This window comes from Mustela lutreola, chromosome 1, assembly GCF_030435805.1.
Source record: "Mustela lutreola isolate mMusLut2 chromosome 1, mMusLut2.pri, whole genome shotgun sequence".
Classification (NCBI taxonomy): Eukaryota; Metazoa; Chordata; class Mammalia; order Carnivora; family Mustelidae; genus Mustela; species Mustela lutreola.
The window spans coordinates 122,256,841-122,275,018 of NC_081290.1; the positions used below are offsets into that span (position 1 = coordinate 122,256,841).

At 36.3% G+C, this 18,178-nt stretch overlaps 1 pseudogene; it reads left to right on the plus strand.

The window, feature by feature from the left end:
• The first annotated feature begins 10,564 nt into the window (after positions 1-10,564).
• LOC131822950 (U6 spliceosomal RNA) lies at positions 10,565-10,657 on the plus strand (annotated as a pseudogene).
• The last annotated feature ends 7,521 nt before the right edge of the window (positions 10,658-18,178 follow it).

Here is an 18,178-nt window from a genome sequence, read left to right on the forward strand (position 1 = left end):
AAAGTTGGGAAGCAACAGGTAAAATTCACAAGAGTGATAAATTTAACAGATATTTAGGAAATAGAAATCAGTGATGACTGCTGAAAGTGAGACGGTAAGTAGAGAGTAATAAAAGACAATGTCCAAATTTCTGGCTTGAGTTAACTGCTTGGTATCTGAATTATTTAGCCCCCAAAATTCATATGTTGAAGTTCTAACTCCCAGTACCTTAGAATGTGCTATATTTGAAGATACGGCCTTAACTAAAGCAAGTAAGTTAAAATGAGGTTATTAGTGTGGGCTCTAATCTCCTATGACTAGTGTCCTTCTAAGAAGAGGAGATAAGGACACAGACACACAGAGCAAAAAGACCATGTAAGGACAAAGGAAGAAAACGGCCACTTATAAGCCAATGAGAGAAGCTTCAAGAAGAGCCAACCCTACTGACACCTTGATCTTGGATGTCTAGCCTCCAGAACTTTGAGAAAATGAAGGCCTGTTGCTTGATGCACCCAGTCTACAGTACTTTGTTATGGGAAGCCCTAACAAGCCTGTAGTACCCTTCATTGAGAAAGGGAATACATAAAAGGAGAAGTTTGGGATGGAGGAGATGATGGAATCTTCTTGAAGAAATTGACTTGTGAGTATCTACAAGACATCAAGATGAATTTGTCTACAAGGAATTTGGAGCCCTTGCAGAGGCAAAATTGGAACAATGATGGCATACTTCCATCATGTAGAATACTCTTGATTTCCAGAAAAAACGCTTCTCATGAAGACTAGCTCACAAGAGTTTAAACCACCCCTTTTTAAGGGTCATCTAAAGCAATGAAGGAATGTGCACTCAAAATGGAATGCAGTAATCTATAAAAGATAGGAATAGAAGCCATGAAGCAAAAACAGAGAGTAAAAAAATAGCAATAAATCTGGAAAAAAATTTTCATGCTAAAAGTGAAAATTACAGTCATTGAAATAAATACTTCAAGGGATAGGTTGAAAAGTTGACCAGATACAGCTGGAAAAAAAATTAGTAAACTGAAAGGAATTAAAGTAGTTACCTAGAATACAAAACAGAGGGACAAGCAGATGAGAAGTATGAGAGGCTATCTGAGTGACATGGATGACAGAATCAATAGTTCTAAGATATGTATAATAGGAACCCAAATAGAAAGAATATAAATAATAGCAAAAAAATTCTATTTAAAGAAGCAACTGAATTTTTTTTTTGAATTAAAGGACAGGTACCATTCTCAGACTGAAGGACCACAAGTCTCAAGTAGGATAAACATAGAGTGAAAGGTAGACTATCAGATATAAAGAGTACCTCTTATAAAATATCTAGTGAAAACACAAATTATCTACAAAGGAACAACTATACTGACAGAAAATCTTAAGTTATAATACTTGCCAAAAGATAATTTCAAAGTGCTGAGGAAAAAAAACTATTAACCTATATTCAACTAACGTATCATTGACAGGTAAGAGTGAAATTAAAATACTTTCCTGCACAATAAGTCTGATATATTTGACACTTTGCTGAAATAACTAAGTACAAAATGCAATTATAAGAAAATTGAACTAAGGGGGTACCTGGGTGGCTCAGTCAGTTAAGCATTTGCCTTCAGCTCTGTCATGATCTCAGAGTCCTGGGATGGAACCCCACATCAGGCTCTCTGCTCAGCAGGGAGTCTGCTTCTTCCTCTCACTCTCCCTCTCAAATAAATAAATAAAATCTTTTTTTTTTTTAAAAAGAGAAAGATTCTGTCTTCCTCTGCCCCTCCTCCAACTTGTGTGCGCTCTCTCTCTCAAATAAATAAATAAATAAATCTTTAAGAAAAGAAGACAGAAAGAAAGAAAAAAGAAAGAAAGAGAGAGAGAAAGAAAGAAAAGAAAAGAAAATTGAACCAAGAAGAAAAGCTTAGGATGCAATCACCAAGAGTAAATAAAGAAACTGCTAAATATGAGACACCTGGTCGGCTCAGTCACTTAAACATCTGCCTTCAGCTCAGGTCATGATCTCAGGGTCCTGGAATCCAGCCCCATGGTGGGCTCCCTGCTCAGCAGGGATCCTGCTTCTACCTCTCCCTCTACGCACTCTCATTCTCTCTCTTACTCTAACTTTCTCTCAAATAGATAAATAAAATCCTTCTTTTAAAACCTGTAAAATATGATATAAATTTAAATAAATGTTAATTGTTAAAATACTAATAATAATCACGGATAATAGGGGATCAGAAAACAGGATACAACTAAAATCGGCAACAATGATAGTGCTGAAGTTGAAAGACAGAAGGTCAGAGTTAAAGCATTTAACTTCCTTACATTGGGAGAAGAGTAGAGCTCTTTGTCCACTTTCTCACTTATTGTATGTTTATGTTATAAAGTAAGAATGATCATGAACATAAAAGAAATTGAATGCCTGATTTTCCAACCAATAAATCAGTAAGAAAAGCTTCATCTGTAGAGGATGCAGGCAATATCTCCCCTGGGTTCTACAACCAGCTTGGGGAAGTTGCCCTTGACATTGCCCATTGTATGGCACCAAGTAGCAGCCCTACACTGTTGCATCCAACTTACAACCTCAAATCTTAATTTCATCAATGCTTTTTGAAAACCTACACAAAAAGAGACAAAAAGAAAAAGAGGGAGAAAATCTTTTTAACCATCTATATCTCTTCCCTAATGACCACCCTAATATAATCAATAACAAATGGTAAAGAGTCAAAAGATGGGTGGTGTAGATTAAATGAAAATGCAACAGAAGTACAGGAACATTCCCCAAGGTGAGTAATACCTTAATGATGAAGAATTGATGGCACTGTTTATTTTCACTGTCTGACAGCCACCGTAGCTACTACTGTCTTCATTTCATGAATGACTCAACTGAGGTAAAACAAGATCACACAATTTTCCTGGAATAGAAACAGAAACTTCATAATCTTTAAATCAGACTCATAATCTCTAAATTTATAATCTAGCTTTCTATCTTGAGCATAGCTTCGGTTATAAGATCTAAAAACACTGATTCATTCTTTCATTGCTCTGGATTTGTAAATTCAAACACTTCTTCTAAGTCAAATATTGGATTACATTCTAGGATTCCAAATTTTTTCAGTAAATGCTATTTTTGCTGTTAGGTTATCCAGACTTTTACATGAAGGAGTCCTTGAGTTAATTTAGCAAAAACTTTACATATTCCTTTTTTTTTTTTTTTAAGATTTATTTATTTATTTATTTATTTATTTGACAGACAGAGATCACAAGTAGGCAGAGAGGCAGGCAGAGAGAAAGGAGGAAGCAAGCTCCCCACTGAGCAGAGAGCCCAATGTGGGGCTCGATCCCAGGACACTGGGATCATGACCTGGGCCGAAGACAGAGGCTTTAACCCACTGAGCCACCCAGGCGCCCCATATTCTAAAGAAAACAAACAAAGCTGATCGTTGACTTACTCTTCCATTCTTCAATTCTTTCTACAATTGGCTATGTAATTACTGGGAGGCATAAGGAATTCTCAATGCTCCATTATATATTTTCTTTTATACTCCTGAGAGGTACAAAAGGAAAACTTAAAACTAGCTAAGACCAGTGTCCATGTTACAAAACAAACGACCTTATTCTGACCTCTTTACAAATGACCAAACACAGCTCTATAGCAGAAGTCACTTAATCAAGAGCAGACATTTAATCACATTAAAAAATGAAAGAACTGTTCCCTTACAACTTTCACCAGAACTTTTTAGAGTCCAAAATTGTTCTTTGTCATTTGATATATGAATCAATATGGATAGGACTTTGGTCAAACATTAAGACATTTATAAGACAGCCTCAAAAACTCTTTTAAAGTACTTTAATAACATATTATAACATATTTTAATTGCCTGTGTTCTTGTCTGTATCCCTTAAGTTCCAAGTTTCTCACTATTATATCACAAAGACTTAACACAATGTCTGGCATATAGATTGTCAGCAAATTAATTGCATGTGTTAAGACAGAGTCTAGTAATGGATTATAATTTAATGAGGAGTTTCACTTCTGCATTTATTTATGAGCTTAAAACTCTGATTATAAACTGTTATAATTCAACAAGCCTTTGTAGGAACAACAGAAATAACCAAACATTAAATAGGCATGTTTTAATGCACTGAAAAATAACAAAGAAATGGGACTGAAATTTGGCAAATATGAAGTGTTATTCCTATTAAAAGCTATTGAAAAAAAAAAGCCATTGAATACTCCATTTAGCTAGAAATAATAAAAAATATAATATTTAGATGAAGTATCTGCTGAAATAAAAGAGAACACAATGGTTGCTGTGGCAAATGCCAGTGAAGAAGCTTCCAAGTATTTTTTTTTTCCTTAAACACTTAAGTTGGTTTGGTTTGATGTTTGAACCCAAATATTCCTGCTAAGTATTATATTTCAATGGTTTGAATCTCTCCAATGATCAATATTTTTCCTAATACTTTAAAATTCACAAGTAATTTTATGTCATGTGAGTTGAGAAAATGACACAAAGTCTAAAATTCAAGCTGTGAAATTGGATAATCTTTTTCTTTTTTGCCCCAAATTTGAACCAAATCAATGTACTACACATTGCATTCTACATTTATAAGTTTTTCTGGCCCTTTAGGCTCAAATTTCATAATCTACTTCTTTTGAAATAGGAATAAATTGCTTATAATCCCATAAAGTCAGAAGAAAAACCTGTTATATGACCTTTTTTTTTCTATTGAATTACTTAATTGTTTTGAGCATATTTAATTATAAAACAAATTCCTAGCAAATAAAGTTGGGAGAAAAAAAGAATGATTAAATCTAGAAATTTCAGCTTCCATAACAGAATAGAAAACCCAGAAATAGACCTACAACTATATAACCACCTAATCTTTAACAAAGCAGGAAAGAATATCCAATGGAAAAAAAGTCTCTTCAACAAATGGCACTGGGAAAATTGGACAGCCACATGCAGAAGAATGAAACTGGACCACTTTCTTACCCCACACACAAAAATAAATTCAAAATGGATGAAAGACCTAAATGTGAGATAGGAAACCATCAAAATCATAGGAAAATACAGGCAGCAACTCTTTGACCTCAGCCACAGTAACTTCTTACTAGACACATCACCAGAGGTAAGAGAAACAACAGCCAAAATAACTCTTGGGACTTCATCAAGATAAAAGGCTTCTGCACAGAAAAGGAAACAATCAATAAAACTAAAATACAGCCAATGGGACAGAAGAAGATATTTGCAAATCATATTATCTGATAAAGGGTTAGTATCCAAAATCTATAAAGAACTTACCAAACTCAACACCCAAAAAACAAATAATCCAATTTAAAAATGGGCAGGGGCACCTGAGTGGCTCAGCGGGTTAAAACCTCTGCCTCGGCTCAGGTCATGGTCCCAGGGTCCTGGGATCGAGCCTCGCATCAGGCTCCCTGCTCAGCGGGGAGCCTGCTTCCCTTCCTCTCTCTCTGCCTGCCTCTGCATACTTGTGATCTCTGTCAAATAAATTTTAAAAATCTTTAAAAATGGGCAGAAGACATGAATAGACATTTTTCCAAAGAAGACATCCAGATAACAGACACATGAAAAGATGCTTGACATCACGCCTCATCAGGGAAATACAAATCAAAACTACAATGAGATGTCACCTCACACCTGTCAGAATGGCTAAAATTAACAACACAGAAAACAACAGATGTTGGCAAGGATATGGAGAAAGGGGAACCTTCTTAACACTGCTGGTGGGAATGCAAAATGGGCAGCCACTCTGGGAAACAGTATGGAGGTTCCTCCAAAAGTTCAAAATAGAACTACCCTATGACCTAGCAATCGCACTACTAGATATTTACCCAAATTATACAAAAATACAGATTCAAAGGGGCACACCAACACAATGTTTATAACAGCATTATCATTATCAACAACAGCCAAACTAAGGAAAGAGCCCAAGTGTCTATTGACAGATGAATGGATAAAGAAGAAATAGGGTATATGTAATGGAATATTACAAAAAGAATTAAATTTTTCTATTTGCAAAGATGTGGATGGAGCTAGAGGCTATTACTCTAAGCAAAATAAGTCAATCAGAGAAAGATAAATACCATTTTATTTCATTCATATGTGGAATTTAAGAAACAAAGCAGATGAACATGGGTGGGGGAGAGGTAGACAAACCATAAGAGACCCTTAAAAATAGAGAACAGAGGGCTGATGGCAGGAAGTGGGTGGAGGATTGGCTATGTAGATGATGGACATTAAGGAGGGCACCTGTTACAATGAGCACCAGTGTTGTATATAAATGATGTAGCACTGAATTCTACTCCTAAAACCAATATTGTGCTGTATGTTAACTAAGTAGAATTTAAATAAAAATTTGAAAAGAAACATAAATAAATAAATAAACAATCATGCTGGAATTTTAAAAAGTTTAATCTTTCATAAAAAAACAAAATAGCAGTAAATCTGATTAGGCTTTATCTGAGGTTTCTCACTGGGAAAAGTTTATATTTGTAAGATATATGTAAGAAAAGGTTATATTTGTAAGATATATTTGTAAGATATTTAAAGATAACTCATATACCAAAATATTTATTTAGAACTCAATTACATTATCATGATAATAACTTTAATCCAAAATATATGTGAAATTATTAAAGAAGAACTGTCAAAGATAAATCTTTAAAATTAAAAAAAAAATCAAAAAACAAAAAAACAAAATAGAGGATCATAGCGGAAGAGAGGAAAAAATAAAACAAGACAAAACCAGAGAGGGAGATAAACCATAAGAGACTCTTAATCTTGGGAGACAAACTGAGGGTTGTTGGGGGAGAGGGGTTTGGGGGGATGGGTTAACTGGGTGATGGACATTGAGGAGGGACCTTGATGTAATTAGCACTGGTTATTATATAAGACTGATGAATCACAGACCTCTACCTCTGAAACTAATAGTACACTATATGTTAATAAACTGAATTTAAATTTTAAAAATGTTTAAAAATAAAATTACATTAAAATGTAAAATAGTTCACTAATAAAAATAACAAAAATAACAAAATTTTTAAAAAGTATTTCATTCAATGGTGTCTGTATGTTCCATAGTGTCTTATGGAACATAATAAGCAACCTAATGGAATCTCATGCAAACACAACTCTTATGGTTTTTATGCTTATTGATCTGTATGTCTTTCTATGTGTATCTGTGTGTGTGTCTACCTGGACGTTTCCACAATAGATGTTCTCTTTCACATCAAACTTAGAGAAAAAAGTAACAAATGTAAGCAAACATTAATTATAATTTAAAGGCATGATAAAAATCAGAATTTTCCTTTAAAAACTAAAAATTACTCAGTAAATGATGTTGGAAAAACTAATCCAACTATTAAAAAAGAGGAACATTGACTTTATACCATGTACAAAAATGGGCTCAAAATTAATCAAAGAACTAAAAGTAGGAAATGAAATCATAAAACTCTGAGAAAAAAAACAGAGAGGAAAACTTCATAGCACTGGATTTGACAATGATTTTTTGGAGATGACACCAAAAGCACAGTAACAAAGGAAAAAACAAGTAAATGGATTTCATCAAAATCGTAAATTTTTGTGCATCAAAGGATCCTATTAACACAGTGAGAAGACAGCCCACAGAATTAAGAAAACATATGCAAATCAGATATTTGTTAAGGGATTAACATCCAGAAAAACGAAGAATTCCTCCAACTCAAAACCATAAAACAGCTTAAGTCAAAAATGGGCAAAGGACTAGGACGCCTGGGTGGCTCAGTTGGTTAAGCAGCTGCCTTCGGCTCAGGTCATGATCCCAGTGTCCTGGGATCGAGTCCCACATCAGGCTCCTTGCTTGGCAGGGAGCCTGCTTCTCCCTCTGCCTCTGTCTGTTTGTGCTCACTCTCTCCCCCTCGCCTCTCTCTGATAAATAAATAAAAAAAAATCTTTAAAAAAAAATGGGCAAAGGACTTAAATAAAGACATTTTTTCAAAGAAGATATACTATATGAGTAGGCAATAAGCACATGAAAAAGTATTCAACAGCATGTCAACAGTTTTGCAAACCAAAACCAAAATGACATATGACTTTACATCCATTAGGATAGTTATTATCCCAAAACAAAAAAAAACAACAGAAAAAAATAAGTGTTGACAAGGATGTGCAGAAATTGGAAGCTTGTGCATTGCTAATGAGAAGGTAAAATGGTGCAGTCACTGTGGAAAATGATATGATCGTTCCTCAAAAAATTAAAAATAGAACTACCACATAATCCAGAAACTCCCTTCTAGATATATACCCAAAGGAACCAAAAGCAGGTTAAATAAATATTTGTACACCCATATTCATAACAGAATTATTCAAAATAGCCAAAAGGTGAAAACAACCCCAGCGTCCATCATTAGATGAATGCATACATACAATATGGTATCAACAGCCTTTAAAAGAAAGAAAATTCCGACACATGCTACAACATGGATGAACCTGGAAGACATCATGCTACGTGAAATAAGCTAGTCATAGCAGAATAAATATTATATGATTACACTTGTATGAGGTGCCTAGAGTAGTCAGATTTATAGAGACAAATTAGAATGATGGTGGTAGGGATGAGAGGTGGGGTTTCAAGGGGGAGCGGGGAGGGAGGAATGGGGAATTAGTGTGAAACGAGTACAGAGTTTCAGTCGGGGAAGATGAAAACCTTCTGGAAATGGATGGTGAAAATACCAATGTGAATATACTTAACGCCACAGAATCATACACTTAAACATGTATAATTAAAATGATAAACTTTATGTGATGAATATTTAACCACAATTTTTAAAAAAAATTAAAAATTGTTTACCCATAGCAAAATCCTATCTGCAGTATTTTTAAGTCATGGATTTTCATTTCTGCTTTCATAGCTGAGATCACTAGGGCTATGACAAGGAACAAATCTATTCCTCTATCCCCATGCACATAAACTCTGCAAACTATGAAACCGTGCAATCTGAAAAACTGTTTAAAATAAAGGACGCTTACCTCTGCAGTCCCAGGATACATTCTCCCATGGGAATTTGCACTGGTCCTTCGAAGTTTTAAAACCTTGCACACTATTCACCACCTCTCTCCATACATCCTGTTGTCATCTTTTCCCCCAAATGGAACAATTTCATCTGTACCAGCTGAAGAACTTTCCTTCTCCTAAGAAATTGCATGATTGGCACTTGCAGCCTTTCTCCTCACTTTGATGTCCTGCAGATTCAAACAGGCCTGGAACTGAAGAAGCTGGGCGTAGCTTGTGGCAATTACCTCATAACCTCACTTTCACCATGTTTGGCCTTTAGCTCTTCCGGCAAACTCCGAGCCATCTTCTGAATTTACTTGAAGTTAAAGAACATTTAACTTTCATGCTGATCCTCTAGCTTCACAATCAAAAGTTTCTGAGGTTCCTGGATGGCTCAGTCAGTTAAGTGTCTGCCCTAGGCTCAGGTCGTGATCCAGGGGTCCTGGGATCCAGCCCCATGTCGGTCTCTGTGCTGGGGGGTGGGGGAGGACCTGCTTCTCCCTCTGCCCTTCACCCCGCTCATGCGCATGTGTGCTCTCGAGCTCTCTCTAAAGTTTTCAGATCTGACAAACACTGTTCCTGTTATCGCTGGAGTGGGCCCAGCCCTTTTCACAAATAGATGATCGCTTCTTGCTCTTAATGATTGCTTTCTGTAAGGACCTATTTAGCCAGAGCGATTCCATCTGGTTAAACAGTGATTTTGTTGTTTATGCAGTAAAACTTAAACAGACCCTGGCCCTCCTCAGGGAACTTACTTAAAAGCAAGTCCCAGAAACCAGTCCCAGGTCACAAAGCCCAAACACACGGGCAGGTCAGGCCGGGTGGAGACATCCAATTAGTAGGGCAGGCATACTGTCTCCCTAGCTACCAAGGAGTGTGGGCCCTCCCTTTTGGGTGCCAATTCTGACCAAGGTGATAGACTAGTTCAAATAGCTACTATGGGGTGAACTGTAGTTCAATTGGCCACCCGTGTGTGACCTAGCATGACTGTGCAGCTTTCTCTGTGTGTTACAATCTCATTGGCCACCTGTGTGTGGCCAGGCTCAACCACATGGTCTTTGCTCTATAAAAGTTAGTCTGGGCGTCTGGGAGTCACTCACTCTCTCTGTAAGAGGCGGCCCCCAACAGTCAGTTTGATTCTAGATGCTTGGCGCGAAATAAAGCTTTGCTTGACCTTCGCTTTGTATCAGTCTCACTCCTTTGATCAGAGACCCATCATTGGGGGACCTAACACTTCCCCTGTGAAATGATTGATTCTATATACTGTATTTACATGAAATGGTTACCTTTTATCTTTTTTTTTTTTTCCACTTCGATCTTTACCACTTATCCCTGTTCTTAACAAGTACTTACACAGCCAATAAGACAAACTTAAATGCCATTAAATGCCAACCAGGTCCAGGCATTTAAAATGAATAGGCTATATGTAAAAAAGATTGCTGGAGTTTTATAGCAAAACCTTCAGGGACATGTTCACCTGAAAGGACACAAATGGAATAAAAGGAAAAATAAAAACACTGAGTTAGTGCTCACTTTGGCAGCACATATAATAAAATTGGAATTAGCCTGGTCCCTGCGTAAGGATGACACGCAAATTTGTGAAGCATTCCATATTTAAAAAAAAAAAACAAAAAAACAAAAAAAACAGTTTGCTGTCCAAGAGCCACCAATTAACAATCAATATCTTACAGAAAACCGTAAAAAACTGCCAAAACTAAAATGACTATGGACCAGTAGTAAAACTATTTGTTGATGGTGAGCAGAATACAAAGTTTGCTCTGCAACATAGTTCTGTTCATAACTACGGAAGCTGTAAATGGACTATAAATAAAAAATCATTGCAATAACATTACCACCACAAGGGAACAGGTTAAAAAACAAAAACAAAAACAAAAACAAAACCTTGGTAACTACAGAAAGGTGGTAAAAATGTTGTAGGCCAGCATTTTTTTTTTTTATAATTCTTAGGCCAATTTTATTCTAAACTGGATAATATATTTGTCTGGGAACATATTTTCAAGGTCTTTGACTTTCATATTATCAGACAAGAGAGGAAAGCAAAAAGTGCCTCACTTAAGAGCTTGGATTTCTTAGAGACTTACATTATATACAACATTAATGAGGAATTTATATATTGCATTTGCAAGTACCCACTAAATTGAAATCCTTCACACTGTTTTGCAGGTTAAAACTGCAGAATCTCCTTTCTAAATGGAGAATATAATTAAAACTGGGTTAACACTTCCCTGTAGTTAAGAGGCACTCCATGCTGATGCACTAATAAGATGAAACCGATGAATTGATACAAAAAAAAAAAAAAAAACAACTTTCCAGACTGTGTTTAAATGCAAATTTGCCATCTGCCTTGCAGCCTTTGTTGAGCAATAGGTTGAATACACTGAGAAAACCTTGTTGAAAAAGATGCGTAAGGTGATCTTCTAAATGAGGAAGCTGTGCAGGGAAAGTGAGTGCTGCAGGAAGGTCAGCTTTGGAACAGAGAGTTTGGAAAGGTAATTCTCAGCTGAATCTGCTGATGCTTGTTTTGTGGCTTTTATTTGCATGTGTGCTTATTTATTTCCTCTTTTTTTCATTCAATAATACGTAAATTGTGTGAGATTTGTATAATATCTGTTACCCACTCACAAATCCCAAATGATCAGCTTTTCCCTCTTATGAAATATCCATGCTCCCTAAACTGAGAGTTTGCAGCACAATTGGAATTCAACGAATATGCCTAAAATTTTCCAATAAATAAATGTTCAATAATCCAGGAACAGGTGGAAATAGTAAGGACTATCTCCAATTTTTTTAATGATTCAATTTTTGAAAAAGGTAAAGAAGTGCCAGGGTACTAATGAATATTCCACAAAACTGAGGGTCTCATTGTAAACCATAATCTGTTACATATGCATTTTTACTATAATATCATTTACCACACTTATATCAAAAATGCAAAAAAAAATTAAGTGAGAATGTGTCATAGATTTAATTCTTCTCATTATTTTTTAATATCAGGATTATGACCTTAATTTGAAACATGCTCATTTGTCAAGTATAGATTGAACCCCATGAAAATGCAGGGTTTCTACACAGTATGATATCAGAGTGATATCAGAAAAGCCACACAGAATCACTAACCTACATATCTTGCATAACACCTGAAATTCCCATGTTGCCATCAACCCCTGGGTTTATTTTTGTTTCCCAGAGGGAACCTGTAAAATACAATAATACAGAATTGTAGCAAGGCTTGTGTATACATCCTCTTTGATCATAGCATCTAGCTGCCGTTTTGGATAGTGAAGAAAGCACCCTGGTGAGAAGGGCGTGGAGCAGGTAGCTTTTGAGGATGGGAGTATGGGTGCAAAAACTGAAACCACCCAGAGCCTGAGCATATCACATGACCACAAGTTGACACAGTGAGACAGGAGCCGTGACAAAGCTTAAAAACCTTACAATTTTGCCCTTCTTGCATAGAGCTATCAAAGAAAGATTACTATAGCACACAACCTCCTCCTCCCACCATTACTAAGCACGATTTTTAGGACAAGTTTGTGGGTGTTTTTATTAAAGTCTCTATATGTAAGAGAAAGAACGAATCATTACATTCACCCACTCACGTTGCAGTCTTGAAAACTCAAAACACCCTTCAGTCATGTCCAAGCTGAGCAAAAACATAGCCGTGTTAATATAAGAAATTTAAAACCAAATGAATATCACCTTTAAGAATTTGGGTTTCTTACTTGTTTTGTTAGAAATGACCTTATTAGACCCAGAAATGCTAATTTAGCAGTATAAATACACACAATCCAATGATACATTTTTCTTTAACTTTTTTTGGGGGGGAGCCCTAAATATTGATTGCTGAACATAGAGGGTAATCATTTGTTTTATGACATAAGGGACACTACTACCCCATGTAGTGATTAAATATGGATCTTCTGCTGTTTTTCTGGCAGCAGAGACAAATGTGTACCAAGTTACACATAACACTCTCAGCTGAACTCTCCTTTAGCCAACAGTCTGTATTTACAATACCATCCAAGCAATTGAGGAGAAGAGAAACAGTATGTGATTACATACCCTGGGGACACAAAATCAATACCCTGTATTTATTTACCAGTGTCTGTCAGTACTAAGAGAAGCTGTGGCTATTTGTGCGGCCTTCTCCAACTGCCATAGTTGAAGCAAATAATAATTCTTTTAAAAGATTTTATTTATTTGAGAGAGCTAGAGAACGAGTAGGGGGAGGGAGAGGGAGAAGCAGACTCCCTACTGAACAGGAGCCCAACGTGGGGCCCGATTCCAGGACCCCAGGATCATGACCTGAACTGAAGGCAGATGCTTAACCCACTGAGTCATCCAGGCTCCCCGAAACAAACAATACTTATATTAAAGATGGACAAGACTAAGAAGTGAAATCTTCTAAACTTACCAAAAAAAGGACCGAGATAATGAATTAATGACGAACTATGAAGGGTAATGCTATGTTAGTTTTGAAGCTCCTTCTTCAACACAAATGGATTGTTTTTTATTAAAAGACATAAAACATATTGTATTGTTAGATTTGTTTTATTTAAGTATAGCAGCTGTCAATTTTTATCTCCTTGTCAAGTACACAAGTGAAAGGAACTTGGGCAAAACCAACAGAGCCATCTATCTACCTTACTTGTCTATCTAGAAACATGGGATTTCTGTTCCTTGTGTGGGTATTTAACCACAGTGGAAAACAGCACAGGAGTCTCTGACCATGGTTTATCATGTACTAGCAAACATTAAAAGTCAGGGCATGAAATCCCCTGGCTAAAATGTTCATGTAATTTAATTACCAAAGATAAAAAGATTTTTTTAAAGATACCAAAGATAAAAATGAATCACTCAGGAACTTAAACATCATCTATCAATCCAGTTCAGACATGTTTTTCATCTCACCTATTTATAAAATGATTTAGACCTTCTAAAGAAAAAATATTTGAAAATACCTTTTCAGCAAAACTAGTTTCAAAAAATACTTTTTTTTTTTTTTTTTTTTTTTAGTTCCAAGAAAAGGAAAGGGTCATTCTATGGGAATGAGAGGAAAAAACTCTTGAGTCAAAGGCAGGGCTCCAGAAGGCCTTCACACATACAATATTATTTTTTCACATTCATTGAACTTAGTTCAGATAGCACTCCTACTGAAGTAGATGGGAGCTGAGTGTGCCAGGAAAATGTCAGGTCTCCTGGTTTTAGATGGAGAACAAAATATCTCTAGTGCTTCTCCTTTCCCCTCAAGGTCTTCTGATTTTGTGGATTGTAAGAACTAACTATTCTAACCCATCAGAAGCATCTCTTGGAAGAGCAATATGCCTTTTGATGTCTAATACCCACATCCTCAACACAGAAAGCTTCTTATAGAATCAGTGTTCTTATTAAACAAGGCGTACAAGACCCTCAGCATCTGCAAGGCATTTTACATAAGACATAGCGAAGAGAACAGAAACAATGTCTAGAAAATAAATCACCCGTCTTTTCCAAAGGTAGATATTTTCCTTTATGACCCTTTTATTTATCTTTTTAACCATTACTATCTGTGAGATGTTCATTTAAGTCCAGGGTAGTATCAAGAAACAACCAGAAGAGGACCAAGGGTCAAAGAATAGAGACCCAAAAATAGAAACACACAAATACAACCAACGAATTTTTTTAAAAGATGCAAAAGAAAGTCAATGGAGGACATGTGCTATTTTAACAAATGCTGCTACAGCATTTGGATGTCCGTGCATATGGACTGTGGTTCCTTGGTATTCTCTTGCGTCTCTGCCTTTACCGTAATGTAACATCGTTATAACCTGGCATTTCTCCTTTTATTCGTTTCTGAAATTGGTGATTTTTGTTGCCTTTCCTTTATTTTTGTCCGTCCTGCTACATTTGTACAAATTTTATTGAATTAACTTTTATTTTCATTCATTTTCTCTATTGCTTTTCCATTTTTAATTTCAATCATTTCTGCTTTTATTTTTTTTTTCTTCTTGCTTTGGGATTATTTGCTCTTATTTTCCAGGTTCTTGATAGGAGATATTAAATTATTGATCTGGACTTTTCCCCTTTTCTAACATCTGCTTTTAGTGCTATAAACTGCCCTTTTAACACTGCTTTAAAAAATTTTGATATGCTGTGTTTTCATTTTCATTCACTTCAGTGTGCTTTTTCTACCTCCTTTGAGGTCTTCTTCTGTGACCCATGGATTATTTAGAAGTATGTTATTTAGTTTTCAAGGGTTTGGAGATTTTCCTAATATCTTTCCGTTTGGTTTTATTTTGGTTAGAGAATACACTCTGCGTGATTTCAATTATTTTAAATTTGTTGAAGTTTGTTTTATGACCAAGTTATTGTCTATCTTAGTGAATGTTCCATGGGCACTTGAAAAAAATGTATATTCTACTGTTCCTGAATGAAGTGTTCTATCAGTGTCAATTAGATCCTCTTAGGTGATACTGTTATTGAGTTCTATAGCTCTGATGACTTTCTGTCCCATCTTCTCTATCAACTATTGCAAGACAGGGTCTTGAAGTCACCACTCACAATGGTGAATTTGTCTATTTCTCTTTTCAGTTCTATCAGTTTTTTTTTTTTAATTTTTTATTTTTTATAAACATATATTTTTTATAAACATATATTTTTATCCCCAGGTCTGTGAATCACCAGGTTTACACACTTCACAGCACTCACCAAATCACATACCCTCCCCAATGTCCATAATCCCACCCCCTTCTCCCCAACCCCCTCCCCCCGGCAACCCTCAGTTTGTTTTGTGAGATTAAGAGTCACTTATGGTTTGTCTCCCTCCCAATCCCATCTTGTTTCATTTATTCTTCTACCCACTTAAGCCTCCATGTTGCATCACCACTTCCTCATATCAGGGAGATCATATGATAGTAGTCTTTCTCTGCTTGACTTATTTCGCTAAGCATGATACGCTCTAGTTCCATCCACGTTGTTGCAAATGGCAAGATTTCATTTCTTTTGATGGCTGCATAGTATTCCATTGTGTATATATACCACATCTTCTTGATCCATTCATCTGTTGATGGACATCTAGGTTCTTACCATAGTTTGGCTATTGTGGACATTGCTGCTATAAACATTCGGGTGCATGTGTCCCTTTGGATCACTACGTTTGTATCTTTAGGGTAAATACCCAATAGTGCAATTGCTGGGTCATAGGGCAGTTCTATTTTCAACATTTTGAGGAACCTCCATGCTGTTTTCCAGAGTGGCTGCACCAGCTTGCATTCCCACCAACAGTGTAGGAGGGTTCCCCTTTCTCCGCATCCTCGCCAGCATCTGTCATTTCCTGACTTGTTGATTTTAGCCATTCTGACTGGTGTGAGGTGATATCTCATTGTGGTTTTGATTTGTATTTCCCTGATGCCGAGTGATATGGAGCACTTTTTCATGTGTCTGTTCGCCATCTGGATGTCTTCTTTGCAGAAATGTCTGTTCATGTCTTCTGCCCATTTCTTGATTGGATTATTTGTTCTTTGGGTGTTGAGTTTGCTAAGTTCTTTATAGATTCTGGACACTAGTCCTTTATCTGATATGTCGTTTGCAAATATCTTCTCCCATTCTGTCAGTTGTCTTTTGATTTTGTTAACTGTTTCCTTTGCTGTGCAAAAGCTTTTGATCTTGATGAAATCCCAGTAGTTCATTTTTTCCCTTGCTTCCCTTGCCTTTTGCGTTGTTCCTAGGAAGATGTTGCTGCGGCAGAGGTCGAAGAGGTTGCTGCCCGTGTTCTCCTCAAGGATTTTGATGGATTCCTTTCGTACATTGAGGTCCTTCATCCATTTTGAGTCTATTTTTGTGTGTGGTGTAAGGAAATGGTCCAATTTCATTTTTCTGCATGTGGCTGTCCAATTTTCCCAGCACCATTTATTGAAAAGGCTGTCTTTTTTCCATTGGACATTCTTTCCTGCTTTGTCGAAGATTAGTTGACCATAGAGTTGAGGGTCTATTTCTGGGCTCTCTATTCTGTTCCATTGATCTATGTGTCTGTTTTTGTGCCAGTACCATGCTGTCTTGATGATGACAGCTTTGTAATAGAGCTTGAAGTCCGGAATTGTGATGCCACCAACGTTGGCTTTCTTTTTCAATATCCCTTTGGCTACTCGAGGTCTTTTCTGGTTCCATATAAATTTTAGAATTATTTGTTCCATTTCTTTGAAAAAGATGGATGGTACTTTGATAGGAATTGCATTAAATGTGTAGATTGCTTTAGGTAGCATAGACATTTTCACAATATTTATTCTTCCAATCCAGGAGCATGGAACATTTTTCCATTTCTTTGTGTCTTCCTCAATTTCTTTCATGAGTACTTTATAGTTTTCTGAGTATAGATTCTGTGTCTCTTTGGTTAGGTTTATTCCTAGGTATCTTATGGTTTTGGATGCAATTGTAAATGGGATTGACTCCTTAATATCTCTTTCTTCTGTCTTGCTGTTGGTGTAGAGAAATGCAACTGATTTCTGTGCATTGATTTTATATCCTGACACTTTACTGAATTCCTGTATAAGTTCTAGCAGTTTTGGAGTGGAGTCTTTTGGGTTTTCCACATATAGTATCATATCATCTGCGAAGAGTGATAATTTGACTTCTTCTTTGCCGATTTGGATGCCTTTAATTTCCTTTTGTTGTCTGATTGCTGAGGCTAGGACCTCTAGTACTATGTTGAATAGCAGTGGTGATAATGGACATCCCTGCCGTGTTCCTGACCTTAGCGGAAAAGCTTTCAGTTTTTCTCCATTGAGAATGATATTTGCGGTGGGTTTTTCATAGATGGCTTTGATGATATTGAGGTATGTGCCCTCTATCCCTACACTTTGAAGAGTTTTGATCAGGAAGGGATGTTGTACTTTGTCAAATGCTTTTTCAGCATCTATTGAGAGTATCATATGGTTCTTGTTCTTACTTTTATTGATGTGTTGTATCACATTGACTGATTTGCGGATGTTGAACCAACCTTGCAGCCCTGGAATAAATCCCACTTGGTCGTGGTGAATGATCTTTTTAATGTACTGTTGAATCCTATTGGCTAGTATTTTGTTGAGTATTTTCGCATCTGTGTTCATCAAGGATATCGGTCTATAGCTCTCTTTTTTGGTGG